The sequence below is a fragment of the Ornithorhynchus anatinus genome, chromosome 12 (genome assembly GCF_004115215.2).
Source record: "Ornithorhynchus anatinus isolate Pmale09 chromosome 12, mOrnAna1.pri.v4, whole genome shotgun sequence".
NCBI classification, from domain to species: domain Eukaryota; kingdom Metazoa; phylum Chordata; class Mammalia; order Monotremata; family Ornithorhynchidae; genus Ornithorhynchus; species Ornithorhynchus anatinus.
In genome coordinates, this window is record NC_041739.1 from 7492448 (window position 1) to 7519729 (window position 27282).

Sequence of the window (27282 nt, forward strand, 5' to 3'; positions counted from 1 at the left end):
GTACCTACACGAGCATTTAGTAGAAGGTATAGTGCTTGGTACAGTGAAAGTTCAGAAACCACAACTGTTGATTTATTACCTTATTAATGATCTATTAACTGAATGTAGTCATTATTTAATATATTAATATTGGGAAGCAGTGTGACCTAGTGGATAGAGCAGCAGCGTGGCTCAGTGGAAAGAGCCCGGGCTTGGGAGCCAGAGGTCATAGGTTCGAATCCCGGCTCTGCCACTTGTCAGCTGTGTGACTGTGGGTGAGTCACTTAACTTTTCTGTGCCTCAGTTCCCTCGTCTGTAAAATGGGGATTAACTGTGAGCCTCACGTGGGACGACCTGATTATCTTGTATCTCCCCCAGCGCTTAGAACAGTGCTCTGCACATAGTAAGCGCTTAACAAATACCAACATTATTATTAGAGCATAGGGCTGGGAGTCAGAAGGACCTGGGATCTAATCCCGGCTCTGCCACTCGTTTACTGTGTGACCTTGGGCAAGTCAATTCACTTGTCTGTGCCTCCGTTACCTCATCTGCAAAATGAGGATTCAATACCCGGGCTCCCTCCCACTTCGACTGTGAGCCCCATGTGGGATCTGATGATAGAATATCTACCCCAGGGCTTAGCGTAGTTCTTGGCACACAGTAAGCACTTAACATATACCACAGTTACCATTAATATTATTGGTAGTGGTACTGTTATTATTATTAGAATTGTAATTATTATTATCATTATTAGGTACACCCTGTGCCAGCAAGGTAGTTACATTTGCAGGCAGGGAACTGGTGGACATGGACCCTGAGCAAAGAATTAGTATCAACAAAATGTACTCAGCTCCTACCGTGCGTAGAGCAGTAGACACTTAAAATAGACCGAGGCACGGTGAATAATTATCTGTTTGTTAAGCTAACAGCCTGATTTCCAGAATCGGAGCTGAAAACGCATCGACACTCCTATTGCAGTTGTGAAAATGAGTCCACAATCCGTATTTCTGGGTGCAGGAAATAGTCCCAAGAACCTGCTTTGGGTTTTGTTTTTTTAATGTTATTTGTTAAGAGTTTACTATGTCCGGGCATTGTACTAAGGCCTGGGGTAGGAACAAGCTAATCAGGTTGGACACAGTCCCTGTCCCACAGGGGAGTCACGATAGTAAGCCCCATTTTACAGATGAGGTAACTGAGGCACAGAGAAATGAAGTGACTTGCCCAAGGCTCACGGCAGACAAGTGGTGGAGCCAGGATTAGAAACCAAGTCCTTCTGACTCCTAGTCTACGCTCTGTCCACTAAGCCATGTTGCTTCTCAAGCTGCTGTGTACACATGGCTTAGCGGCTAGAGCCCGGGCTTGGGAGTCAGAGGACATGGGTTCTAATCCCTGTTCTGCAACTTGTCTGCTGTGTGACCCTGGGCAAGTCACTTAACTTCTCTGGGCGCCACTTAACTTCTTTGTGCGTCACTTAACTTCTCTGTGCTTCCCTCACCTCATCTGTAAAATGGGGATTAAGACTGTGAACCTGGCGTGGGACAACACGATTACCTTGTATCTACCCCAGCAGTTAGAACAGTGCTTGGCACAGAGTAATAATGGTGGTATTTGTTAAGCGCTTACTTTGTGCAGAGCACTGTTCTAAGCGCTGGGGTAGGTACAGGGTCATCAGGTTGTCCTACGTGAGGCGCGCAGTCTTCATCCCCATTTTACAGATGAGGTCACTGAGGCCCAGAGAAGTGAAGTGACTCGCCCACAGTCACACAGCTGACAAGTGGCAGAGCCTGAATTCGAAACCATGACCTCTGACTCCCAAGCCCGGGCTCTTTCCACTGAGCTATGCTGCGTCTCTAGTAAGCACTTAACAAATACTATAATTATTATTATTATGATCTTGAGCATATTTGATGAATACATGAAAAAAGTGATTCAGTCCCTGTCCTCACTGAGTTAGCAATCTATTGGGGTAGTTAAGCAAAAATTGTTGACTACACCACAGTTTAGAATTAGCAAATAAATTGGACAAAAAAAATAATAAAAGAAAATGGAAATAAACTAATAAAAGCGTGAGTGTTAGAATCACTGGTAGGATAGCAAGCCTGGGAAGGCGTGGGATTAAGTAGTGAAGATTAAAATCCCGACCCTGGCCCCTTGTCAGCTGTGTGACTGTGGGCAAGTCACTTCACTTCTCTGTGCCTCAGTTCCCTCATCTGTAAAATGGGGACGAAGACTGTGAGCCTCACGTGGGACAACCTCATTCCCCTGTATCTACCCCAGCGCTTAGAACAGTGCTCCGCACGTAGTAAGCGCTTAACAAATACCGACATTATTAAAGTGCAATGTTACAATTTCATCCATTTCTTGGTCTGACTCGCCATTTGTCTCCAATTGGATTTGACTTCAGAGTTTCTTAGGCGTAAGGCAGGATACGGTATTTAGAAGGAAAGATGACCCCAGATAGATCATCTGCGGCGCCGTGAACAGTATCTTTATAGGACGGTGATGAGAGAGGAAAAGGATGTGGCTGAATTAGTTGAGGAGGAAGGAGGAAGTGTTAAAGATATGAGCAATGGGTTGAAGGTGGAAGAGTCAAGAACCAAGACAGATTATTTTAGAAGGAGAGAAGAGCACAAGATGGGTTGGAGCACATGGCTTAGTGGATAGAGTACGGGCCTGGGAGTCAGAAGGACCTGGGTTCTAATCCCGGCTCTGCCACGGGTCTGCTGTGTGACCTTGGGCGAGTCACTTAACCTCTCTGTTTCACAGTTATCTGTAAAATCAGTTAAAAAAAGAGCGTGAGTCCCACGTGGGACAGGGTCTGGGTCCAACCTGATTAACACGTATCTATCCCAGTGCTAAGAACAGTGTTTGGCACATAGTAACAAGTACAATAATCATTACCATTATTAGCAAGAGAAGAGTTAAGAAGGAGACAGTTAAGAGAGGCTTGATGCTTCTGGTGAAGGTGGCTGAGTCTGGGGAAAATGACTCTCAGCGGGATCTGGGAGAAGAAGGAGGAGAAACAGGGCGGCCTTCTGGAAAGAGCACGAGCCTGGGAGTCTGAGGATGTGAGTTCTTATCCTAGCTCAGCCACCTACCCTCTGCATGACCTTGGGCAAGTCACTTCATTTCTCTATGCCTCAGTTTTCTCATCTGCAAAATGAGCATTAAGTCCTACTCCCCCCGACTTAAACCGTGAGCCCCATGTGGGACAGGGGCTGTAATCAACCTGATAGCCCCGTATCTAACCTGGTGCTTAGAACGGTGGTTGGCCACAAAATAAGCGTTTAAGAAAAACCATAAAAGAGGGAGAGAGGGGTTTAATTACAAGAAGCAACAGGGAGTCAGTGTCAATTTGGGAGAAAGAGAGCTATAAGCCTTCAAGAATCTCTACCTGTATGATTCTTAGTCACCCTCTCACCTGCTTTATCCCAGCATGGTGTAGCGGATAGAGCAAAGACCTGGGAATCTGAAGGTCATGGGTTCTAATCCCAGCTCTGCCCCTTGTCTGCTGTGTGACCTTGGGCAAGTCACTTCATTTCTCTGGACCTCAGATACCTCATCTGTAAAATGGGGATCGAGAACGTGAGCCCCAACTGAGACGGGGACCGTGTCCAGCCTGATTTGCTTCTATCCACCCCAGCATTTAGTACAGTGCCTGGCACATAATAAACACTTAACAAATACCCAATCATTATTATTATCATCCCCTTTCATGTTCTTCATTGCTGTCCAGGTAATAATAATAATGACTGTAGGATCTGTTGAGCACTTACTCTGTGCCAGGCACTGTACTAAACGCTGGAGCGAATACAAGCAAATTGGGTTTGACGCATTCCCTGTCCCACGTGGGGTTTACAGTCTCTGCCACTTTAGCTTGCTCTCTGCTTTCTCCCATCCCCAACCATGCCCTCTCCCCTTTTCTGGAACCACCATCCTTCCTCCCTTCACCCTCCTTGCCCCCATACTCACATCTTTTCATTCCACCAGACGATATCTCTTTCTCCCATTCAAATCCCTCCTGAAAACCCACTTCTTCCAGGAAGCTTTCTCTGACTCAATACTGTCTCCCAGCCATTTGAGAACTTCTGAACATAGCAACAACTTATTCTGCTTACCTTGCCATTTATGTTCCGGTTTACTTATTTACTCCACTTCTTTGCGGTTTCCACTCGAATCTGTCATATTTCCCGTTCCCACTGTTTATGTCCATTAAGTGTGTCCTTGTCTCCCCTACTAGATGCTAAGTATGATGTAGTGGAGAGAGCATGGGCCTGGGAGTCAGAGGTCACGGGTTCTAATTTCCAGCTCTGCCACTTGTCTGCTGTGTGACCTTGAGCAAGTCACTTCACATCTCTGGGCTTCAGTGATGGAGGGAGAATAAGAATTTTACAGCTGAGGAAACTGAGGCACAGAGGAGTTAAGCAACTTTCCCAAGGCCCCCCAGCAGGTTAGTGGCTGATCTGGAATTGGTCCCCACCCCTAACCCCCCAGCACTTATGTACATATTTTTTAATTATATATTATAAATTATTTATTTGTATTAACATCTACCCCCCTCTTTAGACTATAAGCGTGTTTTGGTCAGAGAACGTCTGCCCATCCTGTTGCATTATACTCTCCCCAGAGCTTAGTACAGTGTTCTGCACATAGTAAGTGCCCAATAAATATGATCGACTGCTTGATTGGAATTAGAACCCAAGTCCTTTGACTCCCAACCCTACGCTCCTTTCACTAGGCCGTGCTGCTTCTCTATTATGTACGTTTATCCTTAGCATTTGCAAACTGGTATTTACATTTCTTTATTAATTTATACACTCAGTTATTTATTCAGCTGATGTGTTTTCATTACTTCCTGCTATATCTTTGTTCTTCCTCCAACCCCAGTGGTAAGTAATCATTTTCTGTCACCCCCATTGAACTGAAATCTCCTTGAGGGCAGGGACTCAATCAGTGGTATTTATTGAGAACTTAGTGTGTACTAAGCACTTGGAAGAGTACAATAGAACAGAGTTGATATACACATTCCCTGCCTGCAAGGAGCTTACAGTTTACGGGGACAGACATTAAAAGAAATTATAGATACGTAGAAAAGTTATGTGCGGCTGAGGCATGGCTTAGAGCACGGGCTTGGGAGTCAGAGGACTTGAGTTCTATTCTATCACTAATTATTATATTACTAATTACTATTATTATTAATAAACATACATAATAGAGAAGCAGCACGACCTAGTGAAAGGAGCGTAGGGTTGGGAGTCAAAGGACTTGAGTTCTAATTCCAATCAAGCAATCGATCATATTTACTGGGCACTTACTATGTGCAGATCACTGTACTAAGCTCTGGGGAGAGTATAATGCAATAGAATTGGCAGGCATGTTCTCTGACCTGATTCTATTTATCTGCTATTGTTTTAATGAGATGTTCTTCCCCTTGATTCTATTTATCGCCATTGTTCTCGTCTGTCCGTCTCCCCCGATTAGACTGAGCGCCCGTCAGAGGGCAGGGACCGTCTCTATCTGTTACCGATTTGTCCATTCCAAGCACTTAGTACAGTGCTCTGCACATAGTAAGCAATAAATACTATCGAATGAATGAATGAGTTGTAATCCCTGCTCTGCCGCTTGTCTGCTGCATGACTTTGGACAGGCCATTTACTTCTGTGGGCCTCAGTTACCTCATCTTTAAAATGGGGATTAAGACTGGGAGCCCCATGTGGGACAACCAGATTACCTCGTATCTACCCCAGCTCTTAGAACAATGCTTGGTATATAGTTAGCGTTTAACAAATATTGTAATTATTACTGTTGTTATTATTATTTTTCTTAATATCAAGTCCTTAAAGCTTACCATTCTGTTCTCCCAGGCACTTAGGACAGTGCTTAGCACTCAGCTTGTGTTTATTGGTCGATCGACCGATTGAGTCTACTATTTCTTTACTCTTTCTGAGAAGGAATAGTAGGCCTTGAATTCACCTGATGCTAAAGAATTTAATGAAAGAATAAGAAAGAGGGGTTCCTGTCATTTCACCTTAAGTAGTTAATCGAGAGAAGAGATGTTGTAGACCCCTGAGCGGCAACTCCCGATTGAGTAACACGCTTGGGCCAATCAGAAGACCCCCATGAGGACCCAATCAACTGACCAAACTGCCCTCTTTCCACAAGCTCAGAACACTGGGTTCCCTCCAAAATCCCAAACAGTGCTGAACTGGGACAATATATGGCCAGAATAATAAAATCTCGCATCGATAGCTAAGAGGGCAATGTGATCTACACTGTTGAGACAGGCCAAAATTATGGCATTTTTCCAAATTTTTTAGATTTCGGACATACACACACACGCACACATTCACACACACACACACACACACACGCACTTCTTCGTGACCTCATCCATACCTCTAGAAGCAGGAAACATGCAGTTTTTTTCACTGAGCATGAAACAAGTGCATTAAAAACAAAATGTCCACTTAGAAACCCCTGAGACTGTAAAGTCTTTGAGAGAAGAGATCGCGTCCAGGTTGCAGTCACCTAAGCTTTCAATTCAGAGGAACCACTCAAATACGATGGATTGATTAACACCAGGTGGTTCTAAAGTCATGGTTCAAGCCTAAAGCTGTTTTAGGAGTGGAGCCGAGTGAGTTCTCTGGTAACTTGTTCAAGAAAGTAGGGATTTAAGGTAGAAGGCCGACATTTTCCTGTGGAGTGATTGTCTAATATTTTATAGAATATTTTCCCCTTTCATCATTGTGATATTCAAAGCTTACTATTGCCAAGCACCGTACAAAATGCTGGGGGAAAATACCAGATAATCAGGTTCCACATGGGACTCAGAGTCTAAATGAGACGGAGAATGGGTATTTCATCCCTGTTTTACAGATGAGGAAACTGAGGTGCAGAGAAGTTGAGTGACTTGCCCCCGCCACACAGCGGAGCCGGAATTAGAACCCAGGTCCACTGACTGCCAGATCTGTGATCTTTCCACTAAATCATATGGCTTCTCATTATGCGCATACATCTGTGGGTGTGCCTTTGTTAGAAGCTCTAGGTTTATCTACACCCTCCCACAAATGGCTGCATTCAGTGCAATACCCAAGGCAGTGTCCGTGTTCATAAAACATTTATTACTCCGTGTCTGAATGCCTATATTCATCTATATCCGTGCGATGTTGATATTCTATATATTCAACGCTTAGAAACTGTACATATAAAACATTCATAAAATTATTGGCATTTGTTCACATCTTTGTATTTTAAGTTCAAAATGTAGGCAAATCGAGGGGCTCTTTATAAGTATATTGTGGCAGTTTGCCAGCATAACTAAGAAATAGGACTTCAACCAATCTCTCCTTGATGAATTCCAATAACGAGACTCTCCCGTTCAGCATAATGCTTGATAGTGGCTGGATTAGTTTAAATACAGACATGGAGAAGGGCTTAGTTCTAGTGCTTTTTCAGGCTATTGAAATGCATTTAGACGGCGTAGCTGTTTTGCCAATCTCTTGGAATACACCGTAAATTTCTACACCACCAAGAGATATTCTTCTGTGTGACAACTTGATTTCTGCCTTATGCGTTTCCAGCATTAACCTGCACACTCCACTGACCTTTACAAACTACTGATGTCGTGGCTCCCTCGTTTTGGAAATGACTCCAGGACCGAGTTTGCCTTTCCAAAATGAAACTTCTTCTGGGTACTCATAAAGCTTTCCCCAAAAGTGTTTGTAAAGGCTAATAAAATCCCAAAACCCTCATTATTTTGAGTAAACAATCAAGATGGGAAATACATAGTTTAAACTGGTGCTAGAGAAAGGGTCTGATGCAAAGGAACTTCCATTTGGGTTAATAACACCTATTGTAAGAATTTCTACTTTCCCCTTCTCTACTCATCTGCTCTCAGGAAACCCACCCTTACTTTATTTGCCGCCCAGCGTCACCAAATGTCAAATGCTGCTTTAAAATATTGGTATTTAAAAGGGCTGTCCCATCGATAAATCCGAAAGACTTAAGACTTCTTAGTGAGATGAAGACACGGGACCCTTTTCTGCTGCTTTTGACGAACTCGAGTTGGCAAGGCGGCATGAATGGGGTAGCTTTTCCTCAGCTTGGGAAAGGAAGTCTGTGTGGCTCGAACATGCCATGATGCTACTTCTTGAGAAGGACCCTAACAAAAGAGCAGAATGAATATGTGTTTCTCCCATTCTGGATTTTTTTTCCGGTCAGAACTTTGAAGTCTTCAAAGCTTTGTTCTCTTCCCCTTCACCAGGCTAATAAAACGAATTATTATTACTACCACATTTGTGTCTCTTGGATTTTATTTTGACTAATGCAAGGACTTTTACAAGAAAATCTTGGACGAAGGAGCGATTAGAATTAGGAAGTCATCCAACAATTACCGCTCTTATTGCGAATTATAACCTTAAGCTAATAAGTTGACGACTCACCGAGTTGTCCAAATGCTACATTTTAATTTTGCTTTTAAAGTTATCAAAAACCTAAGGCTGGGGAGTTCTAATGACTCTGTGGTCACCAGATTTGTAGTCTGAAGTCTTGTCTGCCACACTGTTAATCATCAAAGGAGGCCTGCCCTACCAAGCTTTCTATTTTCACAACAGGATATCTGGTTTCTTTTATGAGGATACAGCTATGTTAATTTGGTTTAGTGGTTTGTTGGAGGTAAGCAGACTCTTCACAGCACAAACACCAAAATCCCCTTAAAGCAGTTCCTCGTTAATAGCCGGGACCTGATTGGCAGATTTGCATTGTAAAGTGTGATTTGGTTGGATAAATATGTTTAGTCTAGTAAGCGCTTTAGTGATTGAGTGTCTGTTAATGGATAAAGGTGGATTATGGCAGGCCTTCTACAGGCCGACACTGGGCACTTAGAGTTGTGAGATGTCAGAATGAATAGAAAACAAACTGGCACTACAGAAACACCGAGCAACCATAAAACGTTTAAAATATTTGGTGCTAATTTGGGGCTTCTCAAGCTTCCAGTTCAATCCGAGCTGCAGAGGAAAAATAAGAAAGGGCCAACTAATAATAATAATAATAAAAATAATTGTGGTATTTGTTAAGTACTTACTATGTTCCAGGCAGCTAATTGGGTTGGACACGGTCCCTGTCCTACATAGGGCTCACAGTCTTAATTCTGTTTTACAGATGAGGGAACTGAGGCACAGAGAAGCGAAGTGACTTGCCCAAGGTCACACAGTAGAGAAGTGGTGGAGCCAATAAACCCAGATTCTTTTCCTCAGCCCTGGTATTCAGCCAACAGAGACGTGAAACAGGCGGACTAGGATATTGGGAGAACGTTGGGGATTTTCCCACCATCTCACTTTTAAAAGTCCAAGAGTTCATTCACTGATTAATTTGATCGTATTTATTGAGTGCTTACTGTGTGCCCAGCATTCTATTAAGCTCTTGAGAAAGTAAAATACAGCAATAAACAGTCACATTCCCTGCCCACAAGGATCTTACGGTCTAGATGGGGGGAAACAGACATCAATACAAATAAATAGAATTATAGATATGTACAGAGAAACAGCATGGCTTAGTGGAAAGAGCAAGGGCTTGGGAGTCAGAGGTCGTGGGCTCTAATCCCTGCTCCGCCACTTGTCAGCTGTGTGATTCTGGGCAAGTCACTTAACTTCTCCGTGCCTCAGTTACCTCATCTTTAAAATGGGGCTGAAGACTGGGACAACCTGATCACCTTGTATCTACCCCAGTGCTTAGAACAGTGCTTGGCACATGGTAAGCACTTAAATACCATCATTATTATTATTATTATTATTATTATTACATAAGTGCTGTGAGGCTGGATGAGAGAAAAGCAAAGGGAGCAAGTCAGAGCTACACAGAAGGGAGTGGGAGATGAGGAAAGGTGGGGCTCAGTCTGAGAAGTCTTCTTGAAGGAGTTGTGCCTTCAAAAAGCCTTTGAAGTGGGGGAGAGTAATTGTCTGGCGGATTTGAGGAGGGAGGGCATTCCAGGCCAGAGGCAGGACATGGGCCAGGGGTCAATAGTGCGATAGGTGAGATGGAGGCGCAGTGATAAAGTTAGCACCAGAGGAGCGAAGTGTGCAGGCTGGGTTGTAGAAGGAGAGAAAGAAGGTGAGGTAGGAGGGGGCAAGGTGGTGAACTGCTTTAAAGCCAGTGGTGAGGAGTTTTTGTTTGATGCGGATGTTGATGGGCAACCCCTGGAGTTTTTTGAGGAACGGGGTGACTTGTCCTAAACGTATCTGTAGAGCAATGATTCGGACAGCAGAGTGAAGTATGGACTGGAGTGGGGAGAGACGGGAGTCTGGGAGGTCAGAGAGGAGGCTGATGCAGTAATCCAGGTGGGATATGATGAGCGATTGTATTAGTTTGTAGTTTGAATGGAGTGGAGAGGGCAGATTTTAGCAGTGTCGTGAAGGTGAGACCGACAGGATTTAGGGATGGATTGAACATGCGGGTTGAATGACAGAGAGGAATCAAGGATAGCACCAAGATTACAGGCTTCTGAGACGGGAAGGTTGGTGGTGCTGTCTACAGCGATGGGAAATTCAGGGGGAGGACAGGGTTTGGGTGGGAAGATAAGGAGTTCTGTTTTGGACATGTTAAGTTTGAGGTGACGGAAGGACATCCACGTACAGGTGTCTTGAAGGCAAGGGAAGCTGCGAGACTGGAGAGAGGGAGAGAGATCAGGGCTGGAGATGTAGCCCTATGTATCAACTGCCTAGAGGTGGGAGTTGAAGCCATAAGAAGGAAAGATTTTTTCCAAGGGAGTAGACGGAGAATCGAAGGGGACCCAGAACTGGACCTTGAGGGACTTAATGCGAGCTTGGAAGATTGCAACAGGATGAGGAGACACAATCGTTGCCTTCAAGGAACGTATTTCCATCGACTGCCTTCTTGCTCCAAATGGCTACTTACTGGCTTGGATCTCCAGGAGCAGACATAGGCTTGACCATCGAAGCCCCCAAGGACACCAGCACACTATTCCCCTTACTTTCCCATTATTTTCCCAATACTCTGGAAAAGCAGCAGGAGCAGTATGAGAAGCAACATGGCCCAGTGGAAAGAGCTCGGGCTTGGGAGTCAGAGGATGTTGATTCTAATCCCAGCTCTGCCCCATATCTTCTGTGTGACCTTGGGCAAGTCACTTAACTTCTCTATGCCTCAGTTCCCTCATCTGTAAAATGGGGATAAAGACTGTGAGCTCTTTGTGGGACAGAGACTATGTCCAAACTGATTACCTTGTATCTACCCCAATACTTAGAACAGTTCTTGGCACCTAGTAAGCATTTAACAAATACCATAATTTTTATGACTATTATTCAGTGATACACCCCATCCCTGTTCTTCCTGAGGCCTAAACATTCAAATTTGGGGGGTGGGAAGGTCCTGGAAGGGAGAGGTGGGAGGGGGGAAAACTAAAACTGACTGTGCAAAACACTGAAGTTAATGCTAAAGGGGTTGGGGGGTGGGGAGGAATGCATTTTTTTTCATTAATTACCCAAAAAGCTTTCCTAGAAATCATGGGCTGTAACGATTCCACAGGCACCACTTTTCTTTTCCCCTTCCTCCTCCAGATATCTGGAAATGAAGATTTTTCCATTTCTTGCTTGCTCTCAGAAAAGGGTAATATGATCCTCCATATAAGCCACCAGAAAATGTCACTTTTTTCCTCTTCTCAGGTGTACATGCTAAAGTATTTTTATGAGGTGAAAATATCAGCTTACTTCAAGGTTTGAAGTGCTTGTCCAAGTCCTTGGGAGGGAAAAGCCAGAAAATCTACTTCGAGCTGGTTAGGGAAAGCTTAGGGCTTTGCATGGTATTAAATTATGCTCCTGATGGATTATTTTCCTGCTAAGTGAAGGAAGGATACATTTTGAAAGCATCCCCACCCCGAATCCCATAGCACTTATGTGTAGATCTTTAAATTACATGTTATGAATTACTTATTTATTCATATTAATGTCGGTTTCTACCTCTAGACTGTAAGATCATTATGGGCAGGGAATATGTCTGCTAATTTGGGTCCCTGGGCTTCCTCGTCCTTCACAAAAATAAGTTTATTCATATGGGGAGAAAGGAGGGAGGGGAGGAGTAACAGTAAAGCTATTTTTTGAGTGCCCACCCTCTAGACTATAAGCTCCTTTTGGGTAGGAAATATGCCTTACCTACTCTATTGTAATAATAACAATTGTTCATTCATCCAATCGCATTTATTGAGTGCTTACTGTGTGTAAAGCATTGTACTAAGCACTCAGCAGAGTACAATACAACAACAGACACATTCCCTGCCCACAATGAGCTCACAGTCCACAGGAGTCTTATTATGGCATTTAAGCACTTATTCTGTGCCAAGCACTGTTTTAAACACTAGGGTAGATACTTAGGGTATTAACTAGATAAATTAAATTACCCCCTTCCAGTTACTACTAAGAAGTTACTACCATGCTCCGATAGCTAATTCAGAGAGTGGCTAAGCTTTTCAGATGTCCTGAACTCTGAGCCCCACGGAGCCTGAAATTCTGCTCCTCTAACTATAATACACTGCTCAATTTGTTTTTAGTTTGTGTATTTGTCTGTGCTGTGATGCAGCTGTCTCCAGTCCCTTTCCCCCACTTAAACTCAAAGATTGTGAGCTTCCCATGGGAAGAAGACCTAGAGTATAAGCCCGTCAAAGAGCAGGGACTGTCTCTGTTACCGATTTGTACATTCCAAGCACTTAGTACAGTGCTCTGCACATAGTAAGCGCTCAATAAATACTTTTGAATGAATAATCTAATTCCTTCCTGTGTATTCTCAGGGTTTAGTACAATGCTCTACACACAGTAGGCATTTAGTAAATACTATCAGTATTACTACTTCTAAGGGAGAGGAAGAACAAGTGAGGAAACTGAGGCCCAGAAAAGTTAAGTGACTCACCCATGATCCCTCAACAGGCAAACGGAGGAGAAGCAGTGTCACATAATGAATAGAGTCTGGGCCCGGGATTCAGAAGGACTTGGGTTCTAATCCCGATAATAATAATAATACTAATATTGATGGTATTTGTTAAGCGCTTACTATGTGTCAAGCACTGTTCTAAGCTCTAGGGTAGATATAAGGTAATCAGGAACTCACTTGGGGTTCACAGTCTTAATCCCCCATTTACAGATGAGGTAACTGAGGAACAGAGAAATAAAGTGACTTGCCCAAGGTCACATAGACAAGTGGTGAAGCTGGAATTTGAAGCCGCATCCTATGACTCCCAAACCCAAGCTCTTGCCACTAGGCCACATTACTCTCCCAAGCACTTAGTACAGTGTTCTGTACCCAGTAAGTGCTCAATAAATACCACTGATTGGATGCAGTGCATTGCAACTGGGAAAGTTTACTGAAGTAGGAGACTCATTCCTTTCTCACAATAAATTTACACTCTAAAGGGGGAGACAAATACTCAAATCATTATAAATATGGTGGTCGCAATCAGTTCACTGAATAATCAATTCGCTATAAATAAACGCTGAAGGAGAACAGAAACCACTGTGTAAGTTCTAGAGATGGGTGATGGGTTACTGTGGCATGGGTTGCTGGAATTTGATCAGGAAGGCTTTTTTTATGGTATTTGTTAAGGACTTACCATGTGCCAGGAACTATACTAAGCTCTAGGGTAGAAACAAGTTACTCAGGTTGGACATAGTCCCTGTCTCACATGGGACTCGCTGTCTTGATCTCCATTTTACAGATAAGGTAACTGAGGAACAGAGGAGGCTCGTTGGAGGAAGTATGAAAGAAGGTACAGGAACCTACTGACCTTCTAATTCCCAGGCCCATGCTCTATTCACTATGCCATGCTGTTTCTATATGCCATGCTGCTTCTGATGCAGAAGGAAGTATGAGAAGATGAAATGAGGACTTAGTCGGGGATGGCCCCTTGGAGGAGATGTGCTTTTAATAAGGCTTTGATTGCGGGCAGAGTGATCTTCTGTGAGAGATGAAGGGTGAAGGTGTTCCAGGCCAGAGGCAGGACGTGGGTGAGGGGTCAGTGTTGAGATAAACAAAAATGACATACGGTGAGTAGGTTAGCATTTAGGGGACCCAAGTGTGCAGGCTGGCAGGGTTGTAGTAGGAAATCAGGGATTTAAGGTAAGAGGAGGCAAGGTGATTGTGTGTTTTAAAACCTATGGTCAGAGGTTTCTGTTTGATGAAGAGGTGGATGAGCAACCACTGGAGGTTCTTGAGGAGCGGGGAAACACGGACCGAACATTTTTGTAGAAAAATGATCTGGGCTGCAGAGTTGTGAAATATGGCTGGAGTGAGGAGAGACAGGAGGCTGGGAGGTCAGCAAGGAAGCTGATGCAGAAATCAAGGCAGGATAGGATAAGTGCTCGCATAACATGCCAGCAGTTTAGACGGAGAGGAAAGGATGGATTCTAGAGAGGTTGTGAAGCTTGAACTGACAGGATTTGGTAACAGACTGAACTTGCGGGTTGAATGAGGGAGGCGAGTCAAGGACAATGCCAAGGTTACAGGCCTGTGAGACAGGGAGGATCGTAGTGCTGTCTTCAGTGATGGGAAAGTCAGGAGGAGGACAGGGTTTGGGTGGGGACAAGGAGAGTTCTCTTTTGGGCATGTTAAGTTAGAGCTGTCGGCAGGACAGCCGAGTAGAGATGTCCCGAAGGCAGGAAGAGATACGAGACTGCAGAGAAGGAGAGAGATCTGGCCTGGAGATGTAGACTTGGGAATCATCATCATCATGTTGAAGCCATGGGAGTGAATGAGTTCTCCAAGGGAGTGAGTGTAAAGGGAGAATACTAGGGGGCCCAAAACTGAGCGCTGAGGGACTCCTTTAGTTGAGGATGGGAGGCTGAGAAAGAGACTGAGCGGCCAGAGAGATAGAAGGAGAACCAGGAGAGGACAGCGTTAGCGAAGCCAAGGTGGATGATGTTTCCAGGAGAAGGGATTCTTTCATTCACCCATTTATTGAGCACTCAGTGGGTGCAGTGCACTGTATTCCTTCATTCATTCAATCGTATTTAATGAGCACTTACTGTGTGCAGAGCACTTTACTAAGTGCCTGGGAAAGTGCAATATAACAAAAAACAGACACATTCCCTGCCCACAACGAGCTTACAGTCTAGAAGGAGAAACAGACATTCATATAAGTAAATAAATTACTATGTATAATCAGTGGTATTTATTGAATGCTTACTATGTGCAGAGCACTGTATTAAGCACTTGAGAAGTACAATAGCAGAGGTGGTAAATACAAAGAGTTTACTGCCTTCAGGGGAGGCAGACTTGAAAATATCTATTCCTGCTGGGGCTGAGAAGTCTTTAACCATCGAGCTTGGCACCTTCTTCTCTCCAAAGCAAATTTCATCCTGCTTCTCTTGGGTTTTGGGGGTTTTGGTGTTTTGTTTTTTTGTTGTTGTTTTTTTTTTTTGAGTTCCAGGGTAGGATTCCTGCAGCACACTCTGCATGGGATGAACCAGAAGACCACCCAGAAGGGTCAGCTGGTGCAGAAAGGCAACAGTTGATTTGCTTATGGGCATACGCAGCAGGGGGCATGTTCCACTCAAGTTTCTGCATCTGCCTCGGATCTGCGTTTCCAAGGGCAATTCAAGGTGTTGATTTCAGTAAATAAATCCCCACACGGTTAGGTTAACTCAGAGATCACGCCTGTTCCCATGCCGCCTCCCGAGAACTGAGATCGACTTATTCCCCTTTCTCAATTCAACTCCCCAAAGGCCCCTAAGGAGAGGAAGAAAGAGGGCTTATTGGAGGGGAGTCGTCTGTAACTCCTCCATCCAACGGAATCCTTCTGGGTTGACCTTCAGGGGGCAGTGCGAGACTTCATTTTTCCAAGGTGACCCAAAGGTTGGGCAGCAGGGACAATTTGGGATCCACCGTTATTTGCCGATCCTGTGTTACCGCTGCTAAAAAAGGCTTTCACGGCTATCCCTCACCTATATTTTCATTTGTTATTCTTGGGACTTACAGCTGCTCAAGAGAGAAACCATTTGTGAAAACTCAGGCTCCAGTAAATTCATTCATTCATTCGATCGTATTTATTGAGCGCCTACCGCGGGCAGAGCACCGTACTAAGCGCTGGGGAGAGTACAGTAAGACATTAAACTGACACATTCCCTGCTCACAATGAGCGAACAGTCAAGAGAGGGAGACAGAGATTAATATAAATAAATAAATGACAGATATAGACCCAAGTGCTATGGGCCTGGGAGGTGGGGATGATTAAAGGGAGCAAGTCAGAGTGATGCAGAAGGGAGTGGGAGATGAGGAAAGGGGGGCTTAGTCAACGAACGGGATCCATGGAGTATTTACTTTTCACACCCGTAAGGGACGCCTGTCACATCAAAGGGAGTTCAGGAGAGGGAACTAATTAAGTGTACGCAAATCTATGGGGAAGAGGATTCCATGGTACAACCATGAATAATCCAGCATCACTTTCAGGGAACATAACCCAGCTGAATTTTGGGAGAAGTCATGCAAAAGAGTGTTCAAGAAATACCACTGAGTGAATCACCATTTTAACCTTGCAATTTCAATTTTCATCTCTTCTTGGAAAGACTGCAAATTAGTAATACTGTTTCTAATAATAATAATGGGTGATCCCCACGTGGGACAGGGACCGTGTCCAACCCGATTTGTTTGTATCCACTCCAGCTATTTGTCCAGTGCCTGGCATACAGTAAGCACTTAACAAATACCACAATTATTATTATTCGTTAAGTGCTTTATTATGTGCCAAGCACTGCCAGAGACAGAAAACAAGCAGATCGGATGCAGTCTCTGTCCAACATGGGGCTCACAGTCTAAGGAGGCGGAGGGAGAACGTATAGTTAAGCCCCATTTCCCATGCGAAGAAACCGAGGCCCAGAGAAGCGACTTGGCCAAGGTCACTTAGCTGGCACGTGGTAGAACCAGGATTAGGATTCAGGTCCCCTGAATCCCAGTCCTGAGCTCTTTCCATTTGGCCAAGATGTTTCTAATCTTTCAAAATAGATGTGAGAGATTATCCTCTGGAGAAGAGCATTATCAGCAAGATGACAGCAAAGAAAATGGACATAGGGATGCTCGATATTAAACAAAAAGTCCTTTAAATTCATTTGGAAACCATTTGTGGGGAGATCGTTGATCCATAAAAAATGGTTGAGGAAGGAGCATGAAGTTTTTTGAAAAAAAGAATCACAAGAGGGAATAAGAACTGCACCTGCCTCTTAAGTCTCCGTATGTCTGGACCCGGGCTGATCCAGATCCTTAAAAACAATAATCAGGACATCTCTTCTAATGCATAGAAGATTTTGTTTAGATACAGCGTGTCTCCAAGGGTTTGCATCTTAAGTAAATTATGACCCTATTTGTCTCCTTCTATACTGCATATGAACCATTTATTTAATCATAAATAATGTACCTTACACATGGAGCATAAATTTGTTCCCATATCTTTTTTTTTTCTTCTCCCGAGTTGAGACATTTCAGAGTAGTGTATGTAACCTGATGGGAACAGTTAGAAATTATAGATGCCACATTATGCATACATATTATTTGTCAAGAGAATCTCCTTAGCCCTAGAGCATTAATCTTGGAAATGTTATCAAGTCTAAGCTCTATAGTTGTTCAACTGCATTTTTTAAGTCCTTCCTGATGGTTGGGGGAGGGAGGTTAATATTTTACTTTGGCATTCTTTTTTGAGTACGAGATCCAGATCAACTGGGAAGGAAAAAGCAAGTTACACAACCCATCTGTGGAAAAATACGTTGGAAGTGGCCCTTCGTGAAAAACAAAAAGCAGTACGTTCAACGATGGGTGTTTTTTTTTTTTCATCTCTCAAGGCCTATCTAAAAAGTACCCCACAAAAAGCCAAGTCTGATCCACATATCAAGAGGAAGCAGCTGCCCCAGTGATTCCGAACACTTTCTCCTAAACAAAGAGCACCAACAAACCTGTTTGAGCTTGAATATTAGATTTGCCGAGTTCTGCTGACATCACCCCGAGAGATAAACATATTACGAGGAGTGGAACGGCTTGTTGTTTGAGAGGTTGCCAGAGAAGATAAGTGGGTGGCAAAGTGGCTAGCCAACACAGGATGCACATCGTGTCGTCCCAAGTCCCCGCTGACGGTTTTGACGTCGCCGAGTTCCATTTCCAACGAATGAGTCCAGGACAAGTGGATGGAAACAAGCTCTGAGGCTTCCGCCACTACCGTCAGCACCAATAGCAAAGACGAACAGCTTCTTCCATCTGGGAACAGTGTGTCAGACTTCCCATACAGCTGTACAATAATAAACAGCTTTTTAAAAAAAAAAACCCTCCACACAGCCCATTGCTTTATTTATATTCCTACCCAAACCTCACCCTCATTAAATTGTTATCGCACTTCTAATTATATTTTTATCAATCTGGTGTTTGCGCGACCTAAGATTGACTCGCAAACATCTGGAAAGAAAAATAAACTTCTTACCCATTGTCTTTTCTTTCTTGGTTCGGTATTAACAAGTGCTATCATTATTAAGTCCTAGGGCACTCAGTTTACATGGTGTACTTTTGGCAGGAAAGTGAGAACGAAACCTCTGTAGCTGTAGGATATGATTTACCAACTCTGTGGCTCTGAGGTCTGCATTTCCATAAATATAAGTGACAAATTATCAATAAATCACCTTTGGGTCCACCATCTTGCATAATGTTTATTGAAACCCAGTTCCAATAAATATGAGTCACCTTTTTTAGCCAAAGCATAAGAAACAAAGATGACAGCGATTACAAACAGAAATGAAAAATGAGAAAGGGCCCTCAGCAAGTAACGAGCCATTTTTCAGCCTCATCTGAGCCAACGGCCTCTATATGAGAGAGCTCGGTGTGTATACTCTGTCTAAAAATCTGATATTATTCCATTTAGGCTGAAGGAATTGCAGGGCATAAATTTCCTCCAAAGAGAGGCATGAACAGCTAATTCCTGACCTCTGAAGAAATCCCTCATTTTTTTCCTTACACAGGGATAATGTTTTTACAAATCCGTGACGTGCCACCGAAATAGCTCTGGCATAAATTCAAATACCACCTTTTTATCGTAGGGTTTGGTTTTCAAATGCACATGTCATCCCAGTCGATCCAGAAGGTTGGCCTCAGAACAAAAGTCAAAGAGAACAGCAACAAAGGGTAAAAAGGCACAAAAGTGTTTTTCGCCTAATAAATTGAAAACGTATCATTTAGAGCGGCACATAATAAATAAACGTTGGCTTTACCTTTAACTCTGCGCAGGGTTCCTTAAAATTTGTCAAAACCGCGATGTGGGATTTAGTTTAGATTAAATGCATCTTGGCGTGTCCTACCTGTGCAAGACACTACTTTGGGGTCCTCGTGAAATTGTGAGGAACTCGGGGAAAAATTACGAGGCCCTACAGCTTTGCAAATAGGTCATGAGGCAGCTGGAAGCAATTTTTGCAGAGAAGCGGTATTCGCTCAAAACACTACTTTAAAACTCAATGGGAACTTCCATTGGAATTCCCTATATTTCAGTCCTGTAACAGCTCCATATCAGACGAGGGACTCAATCTAATCTTGTGTTTCTTTTTAGAAGGGAAATATTCTGAATTTTTTTTTTTTTGCTAAATCCATCCTCGAATCAGAGCATGAAGGAGATCAAAAACTGGACTCCAAGCCTACTTCTGTGCTCTGTGTGTCCCCAGTAAATGTCAATCTGTGAGAATAATATGCTGGTTTTAGATTTTGGAAGATTTCTGCTTACATAGTTCAGGAGCTTCATATTCCTGTATGCATTGTACGATAATTACTGGGTAAGAAAAATACTTCATGGCTTAATGTGATGAGGAGAGATCTAATTGAATAATAGTTAATGAGGCTAAACTCTCACAGTCAATCATTGAGGACGTAATTATTACTATATTTTTATTAATGTAATTATTACAATAATTATTACTACAATCAATTACTGAGTGTTTACTGTATGAAGAGCACTGTACTGAACGCTTGGGAGAGTACAATACAAAGAGTTGGCAGCCTTTTCCCTGCCCACAATGAGTTTATAGTCAAGAGGGTATTTATTGAGTGCTTACTATGTGCAGAGCACCATATTCAGCGCTATCTACTCTTGTGAGTTGAATCAAATTCTCCACTGTACTGGAGAACCGGATAATGCTAGAAAAGTAGCCATTTTCTCCGTGGCTTTAAGTGAGTAGTAGTAATAATTGGAATAAGAATAAGAATAATGGTATTTGTTAAGCGCTTACTGTTTGTCACGCACTGTTTTAAGCGCTGGGGTAGATATCAGCTAATCAGATTGGACACAGTCCCTGTCCCACATGGGGTTCGCTGTCTTAATCTGCATTTTACAGATGAGGGGACTGAGGCTCAGAGAAGTTAAGAGACTCGCCCAAGGTCACAAAGCAGACAAGTGGCAGAGTCAGGATTAAAATCCAGATCCTTCTGACTCCCAGATGGATCTAATGCAATTCTATTTGCAGACTGTCCTCTAAATACTGGATGAAGATAAATGTGCATGTGAATGTGACTTGGGCCTACCAAAGAAGGCTGGATTTATTTTGAGGGATTCAAGAGGAAAATGTCGCACGGATGGGGGTGGCTTTGAGCAGGCAGGAATCCCTCTAAAGAGGACCCATACCTGGTGGGGAGTCCATCAATCAATTGATATTTATGGAACATTCACGGTGAAGCAGCATGGCCTTGAGGAAAGAACGTGGGACTGAGAATCAGGAAATCTGGGTTCTAATCCCTGGGTTCTAATGCCTGCAATACGATCTTGGGCAAGTCACTTAGCTTCTCTTCGCCTCAGTTTCTCCATCTGCTAAAAAGAGATTAAATACCTATCATCCCACCCCCCAAGACTGATTGCATTGTTATCTGTCCCAATGCTTTGGCTCAGTGCTTGGTACGGAGTAAACACTAGATACTTGTAGAAAGCAAATTATCAGAACTAATATCTGTCACCTCCCGCCACCTTAAGGAGATCAATTGGCCAATCTACAATAATAATAATAAAAATCATAATAATAATTGTGATATTTGTTAAGAACTTACTGCGTGCCAAGCACTGGGGTAGAAGGTAATCAGGGTGGACACAGCCCCTATCTTCTTCAAAGGGCTCGCAGTCCTACTAAGAGGGAGAACAGGTAAAATCTCCATTTTACAGGGGAGGGAACTGAGGCACAGAGAAGTTAAATGACTTGCCCAACACCACACAGCCGAGCTGGGATTAGAACTCAGGTCCTCTGCCTCCCAGGCCTGTGCACTTTCCATTAGGCCACACTGCTTCTCACACTACAGAGAAGCGAAGTGATTTGCCCAAGGTCACACAGCAGGTTCGTGGTGGAGTCAGAGTTAGAACCCAGGTCCTTCTAACCCACAGGCCCATGCTCTTTCCGCTAAGCCAGAATCCATCTTAACAGTGGATTTTCACTGGATTGGAACAGCATTGAGAATAAAAAATATAAATATAAAATAATAATATAAATAATAATAATCATATAATATAAATATAAAATATAGCCTGTCTACTTGATTTGTTTTTGTTTTGTTGTCCATCTTCCCCCTTCCAGACTGTGAGCCCATTGTTGGGTAGGGATTGTCTCTATTTGTTGCCAAACTGTTTCCAAGCACTTAGTACAGTGCTCTGCACACAGTAAGCGCTCAATAAATATGATTGAATGAATGAGTGAATGAAAAGCAACAGAAGATAGTATGAAGATTTAGCTTAGTACCAAATCCTTACTGAATTAACTCTTCATACCATCTCTGGTTTCATTTCCTTTATCCTATAAATCCAAGTTAATCTTAAAAGTACTTTTTCCAAGGAGTCGTTTTCCAAATTCCAAAATGCATCTCCCCAATAGGGCCACAGCTTCAAAAGATTCCCCTGCAACATCGGCAAAACATTTCTTGAATTTCTAAGTGGAATTTCAAGTCTTGCAACTTAACACTCTCTTTAAGGTAGTTTTCTAGTGACCTTGTCACCCCTCAGGACTGCAAGTTCCTTGGGTAGGGTTCATCTCTATCAACTTTATTTTATTGTGCTCTCCCCGAAGCTTAGTAGAGTGCTCTGTTCTAAGTGTTCAATAAATACACTGACTGATTGGCATTTAAAACATCCATGAATTATGTCTAGCAGAAAAATCATCTATATCAAAGGAAATTTAGTTATGTTCAGGTATCTATCTGGATAATATAAAAAGCAGAGCTCTATAACATGCTTCTTAGAGAGATAACCATGGATGTTAATTACAAAATAATAAGTATCGGGAACTGAGTAATTATAATAATAATCATTATTAATAATCATCATCAAGGTACTTGTTAAGCACTTACTACGTACCAAGCACTGTTCTAAGCCCTTAGATACAAGTGAATCAGATTGGACACGGTTCCTGTCCCACACAGGGCTCAGAGTTTTAATCCCCATTTCACAGATGATGGAATTGAGGCATAGAGAGAAGCAGCGTGGCTCAGCGGAAAGAGCCCGGGCTTGGGAGTCAGAGGTCATGAGTTCTAATCGGAGCTCTGGCACTTGTCAGCTGTGTGACTTTGGGCAAATCCCTTAACTTCTCTGTGCCTCAGTTCCCTCATCTGTAAAATGGGGATTAAATGTGAGCCTCTTGTGGGACAACCTGATTACCCTGTATTTACCCCAGCACTTAGAACAGTGCTCTGCACATAATAAGCCCTTAACAAATACCAACATTATTAGTGTTATTATATGCCCAAGGTCACACGGCAGACAAGTGGTGGAGCCAGAGCATTTATTAAGATCCCATTGCGTACAAATAATTATACGAAGTACAGGGATAAAGTGTGCAAGAAAGAATTGGATGTGAACGCAAGCTCCTCACCCACATAAAGCCTAAGATTAAATTTGGGAAGTGGGAACTGAAGTCACATACATTAGGAAAGATGAAACCGATTCTCCTTCTGGCTTAGACTCTGAGCCCCACATGGGACAGGGACTGTATCCAAGATATCAGTGCTTTGCAAATAATAATAATAATAATAATAGTATTTGGTAAGGGCTTCCTATTTCAATAACAGTATTAAAGGAAGAACAGTTATAAACACCAAGTAGAAAAACAAGATAAGCACCAGAGTGCTCTGCCTTATTTAAGTAACTCAAACAATAGAGACAATACGCTAAAGGTGACTTTCCTATCAAAGTGCTTAGAAGAGCGCTTGGCACATAGTAAGCGCTTAACAAATGCCATCATTATTATTCTGCTTTCCTCTGCTCCTTTCCACAGTCCAAGCACTGCTGACTGTAAAGCCTTTCCCCCCTGGATTTCCAAATGTTTTTATCTGTATTTTTCCATCACATTCTCTCTTTTTCTTCACCACTTATTTTATGATGAAAGGTCCTAAGCTTATTTATACAGAAGACGGTTGAAGATTCAAACGTATCAACTCAGAAGGTAATTCAGACCATCGTTTGGATAACTCAGCAAAATCTATTTTGGCTATCTCAAGTCGATTTTCACTTCTGCTTGGTTATCCACACTTTTATTTAATCCAAATTTGCTTCAGTTCAGATAGTGTGTCATTGGGTTAAAAAAAGGTGCATTCATTCATTGATTTAATTATAACTGCTGAGTGCTTACTGTATGCAAAGCACTGTACTGAGCGCTGGGCAGAATACGCTATAACAATAAACAGACACATCCCCTTCCCACAATGATCTTAAAGAGCTTTCAACTGTTTATTTTCCACTGAAAGAATATCTTGAAATATTGGTATTCACTGAGCATCCGTTGGGTGTCACGCACTGTACAAACCAATTGTAAAAGTACAGTGGAGGGAAAAGATAAATTCCTCGCCCACAGAGAGCTTTCAATCCATCAGGAGAGACAAAAGTAAAAATATTTACAAATGTAGACTGAAAGTTTGTCATGGACAAGGATCACTTGGGGAAGCAGCGTGGCTCAGTGGAAAGAGCCTGGGCTTCGGAGTCTGAGGTGATGGGTTCAACTCCCGGCTCTGCCACTTGTCAGCCGTGTGACTGTGGGCAAGTCACTTAACTTCTCTGGGCCTCAGTTACCTCATCTATAAAATGGGGATTAACTGTGAGCCTCACGTGGGACAACCTGATTACTCTGTATCTACCCCAGCGCTTAGAACAGTGCTCTGCACATAGTAAGCGCTTAACAAATACCAACATTATTATTATTATTATCACGCCTACCAACTCTGATGTACTTTCCCAAGCATTTAGTACAGAGCTCTGCACACAGTAAATGCTCAATAAATGCCACTGATTGATTGAATAATTAGACTAATTGACTTGGTAACTAGTTACATTTTTACACACAAACTTTAATATAAAGATTTCTAGTCAGCGTTGGGTTCGAAGATCATCTGTCCCCGCCCTGATTAAATCACACAGATTGACACTGGGATACTGACCTGTTATTACCAGAATGTATTTCAGTGATTCCGCTCAATGTTATAAACGTTCCTTTGTGCCCTTCAATATCAACTGAAATAATTAAAAAATGAATTATTTTCCTCACTGCTCTTTCTGCATTTGCAACCGGAAATCTTCCTTTCCTCATCTCACTGTGGGCAGGAAATGTGTCTGTTCATTGTTGTACCGTACTATCCCAAGAGCTTAGTACAGTGCTCTGCACACAGTAAGCACTCAGTAAATACAATTGACTGCACAGAAAAGATCACACTAGGTTGTATTTTTCATTCGAATGCGAAATTGCTCAATGTACGTAACACATAGCCCTCTATCAGCAGATCCAATGCATTCCACTAAATCACCTCAAGAAAACATATAGTGACTCCTGTTCCTTATCTGTTTTGAACTTACTCACTCTATTTTGTTTCATTTCTTTGTTCTCATTTTCTCCTGGGTGTACTACATTTAGATCAAAACATTTTACTGCTTACTTTAGTGGTGTGCCTTTATCTAACTGACATTTTTTCCACCAATGATCTATGAGCCTTTACAGAAGACATCTCATAGAAGTTTTCCAGTTAATTATAATGTAGGTTCCCTCTCTAAGATAAGGTTTGTTTTAGCTGGAGGTTTAACTAGCTATGTGTTGACACTAATAGTTGTATCACTAAATCCATGACTACACCAAAAAAAAAAAAAATACTGAAGATATGCAGCTTCAGAGCAGCATAAATATTCATGCTAATCTGAAAGGCCTTGGCTATTTTGAGCATTTGGAAGTACTTCGACTTTACCTGACTGCTGGCTTGAAGCCTTTCAAAACACACTCGCTTCTTTGGCCAGAAGAATTCAGACATCAACAAGCTCAATGCAATCGTCACAGCTTTGACTCAGCTCGCCTCTAGACTATAAGCTCTTTGCGGAAGGGAATATTATAATGTACTCTCCCAAGCGCTTAGTACAGTGCTCGGCCCACAGTAAGCTCTCAATAAATGTTTGAATGAATTTGATCGCATTCAAAAATGACAGTGAAATCTCCAGTGTTGCCTTTCTAAATTAGACGTTTGTGCTGATCTACCGCATCCAATTTAGGTGAGGTGGAGGCTGAAGTGAAGTGGTAGTTTAAAGTTGAAAGCACAGTAAGCTCCCGAGCCTCAACTAACATCAAAATCGTCTTCTTGAAGCATCAGTCGGCCCACATCTTTCATAGTCTTAAAACCCTCTACTGGCTCCGTGTGCCTCTTAGCATCAAACAAAAACTTTGGCTTTGAGAGTCTCCACCCTACTTATCTGCTCTCTTCACCCAATTTTCAACCCACTGTCTTCACTCCTCCCGAGGCAACTTTCCAGATCTACCTCAATTTCAACTCTGTCTTCTCGCCCATGCTATTCCCCCAACTTGGAATTTTCTCCTCCCCACATACCACTCTCCCACATTCAAATCTCAACTAAAATCATGGTTTCTAATCGTGGCTCCGCCACTTGTCTGCTGTGTGACCCTGGGCAAATCATTTCACAACCCTGTGCCTAAATTACCTCATCTGTAAAATGGGGATTAAGACTGTGACCCCCATGTGGGACAGGGACTGTATCCAACCCAGTTACCTTGTATCTACCCCAGAGGTTAAAACAGTGCTTGACACATAATAAGTGCTTAACAAATACCATAATAATAATAATAATTGCTATTATTATCCCACTTCCTCCAACAAGTTTTCTCGATTATTTTCTCATCACTCTCAATCGTATCATCTCATCTGCCATCCCCATCACCTATGAATTTATTTACATCCTCTTTAACACTCATGCACATTTGTCCCCTCTAATTATTTATTTTGACAGTGTGGTAAATATTTTTATGTTTGTAACCCCCCCATTAGAGTGTAAGGCCTTTGATGATCAATCGTGGTATTCACTGAATGCTTAATGTGTGGATAGCTCTGTATTGAATGGTTTGGAAAATAAAATAAAGTCAATAAACATGATCCCTACCTTCATTGAACTTAATCTGAAGGGAGAGGTAACCATTAAAATTAATTAAAACTAGGCGAAGCGACAAAGTATAAGGATAGGTATATAAACGCTGTGGAGGCAGGGTGAATATTAAAGGGATTAGGGGTAATTAGAAGTCATTTCTCTTCTCTGTGCCTCAGCTACCTCATCTGTAAAATAGGAATTGAATTTCTGTTCTCCTTTCTGCTTAGACTGTGAATCCTGAATAAGGCAGGGACTGTGTCTGACCTATCGTCTATCTGCCCCAGTGTTTAAAATGGTGCCATAGTACGAGCTTAACAAATATCACAATTATCAGATTTAAACGGTTTGGTTTGTTTGGGATTAAGTACAGAAGGCTTGTTGGAGGAGATGAGATTTTAAATGGGTTTAGAGAATGGGGAGGGCAGTGAAGAGGGCAAGCATTAGAGAAGGAGCATGGCCTAGTGGAAATAACATGGGCCTGGGAGTCAGAAGAGCTGGGTTCTAATCCTAGCACTACCACCTGTGTGCTGGGTAACCTCAAGCAAGTCACTTAACTTATCTGTGCTTCAGTTACCCCATCTGTAAAACAGTGATTAAGGCTGTGAGTACCATGTGGGACATAGATTGGGTCCAATCCGATTAGCTTGCATCTCCTCCAGGACTTAGTACAGTGCCTGGCACAAAATAAACACTTAACAAATACCTTTTTTAAAAAAGCATTATGGAAATCATCTTCCAGGACCACCACTAAAAATTAAACATTTCTGAAGGCTTCATTAACGCTTTCAGTCCACGAAGGTACCATTTGTGCTTGGTACATAGTAAGTGCTTAATTAGAATAATAATGATGGCATTTGTTAAGCACTTACTACATGCCAAGCACTGTTCTAAGTGCTGGGGGAGATACAATAATA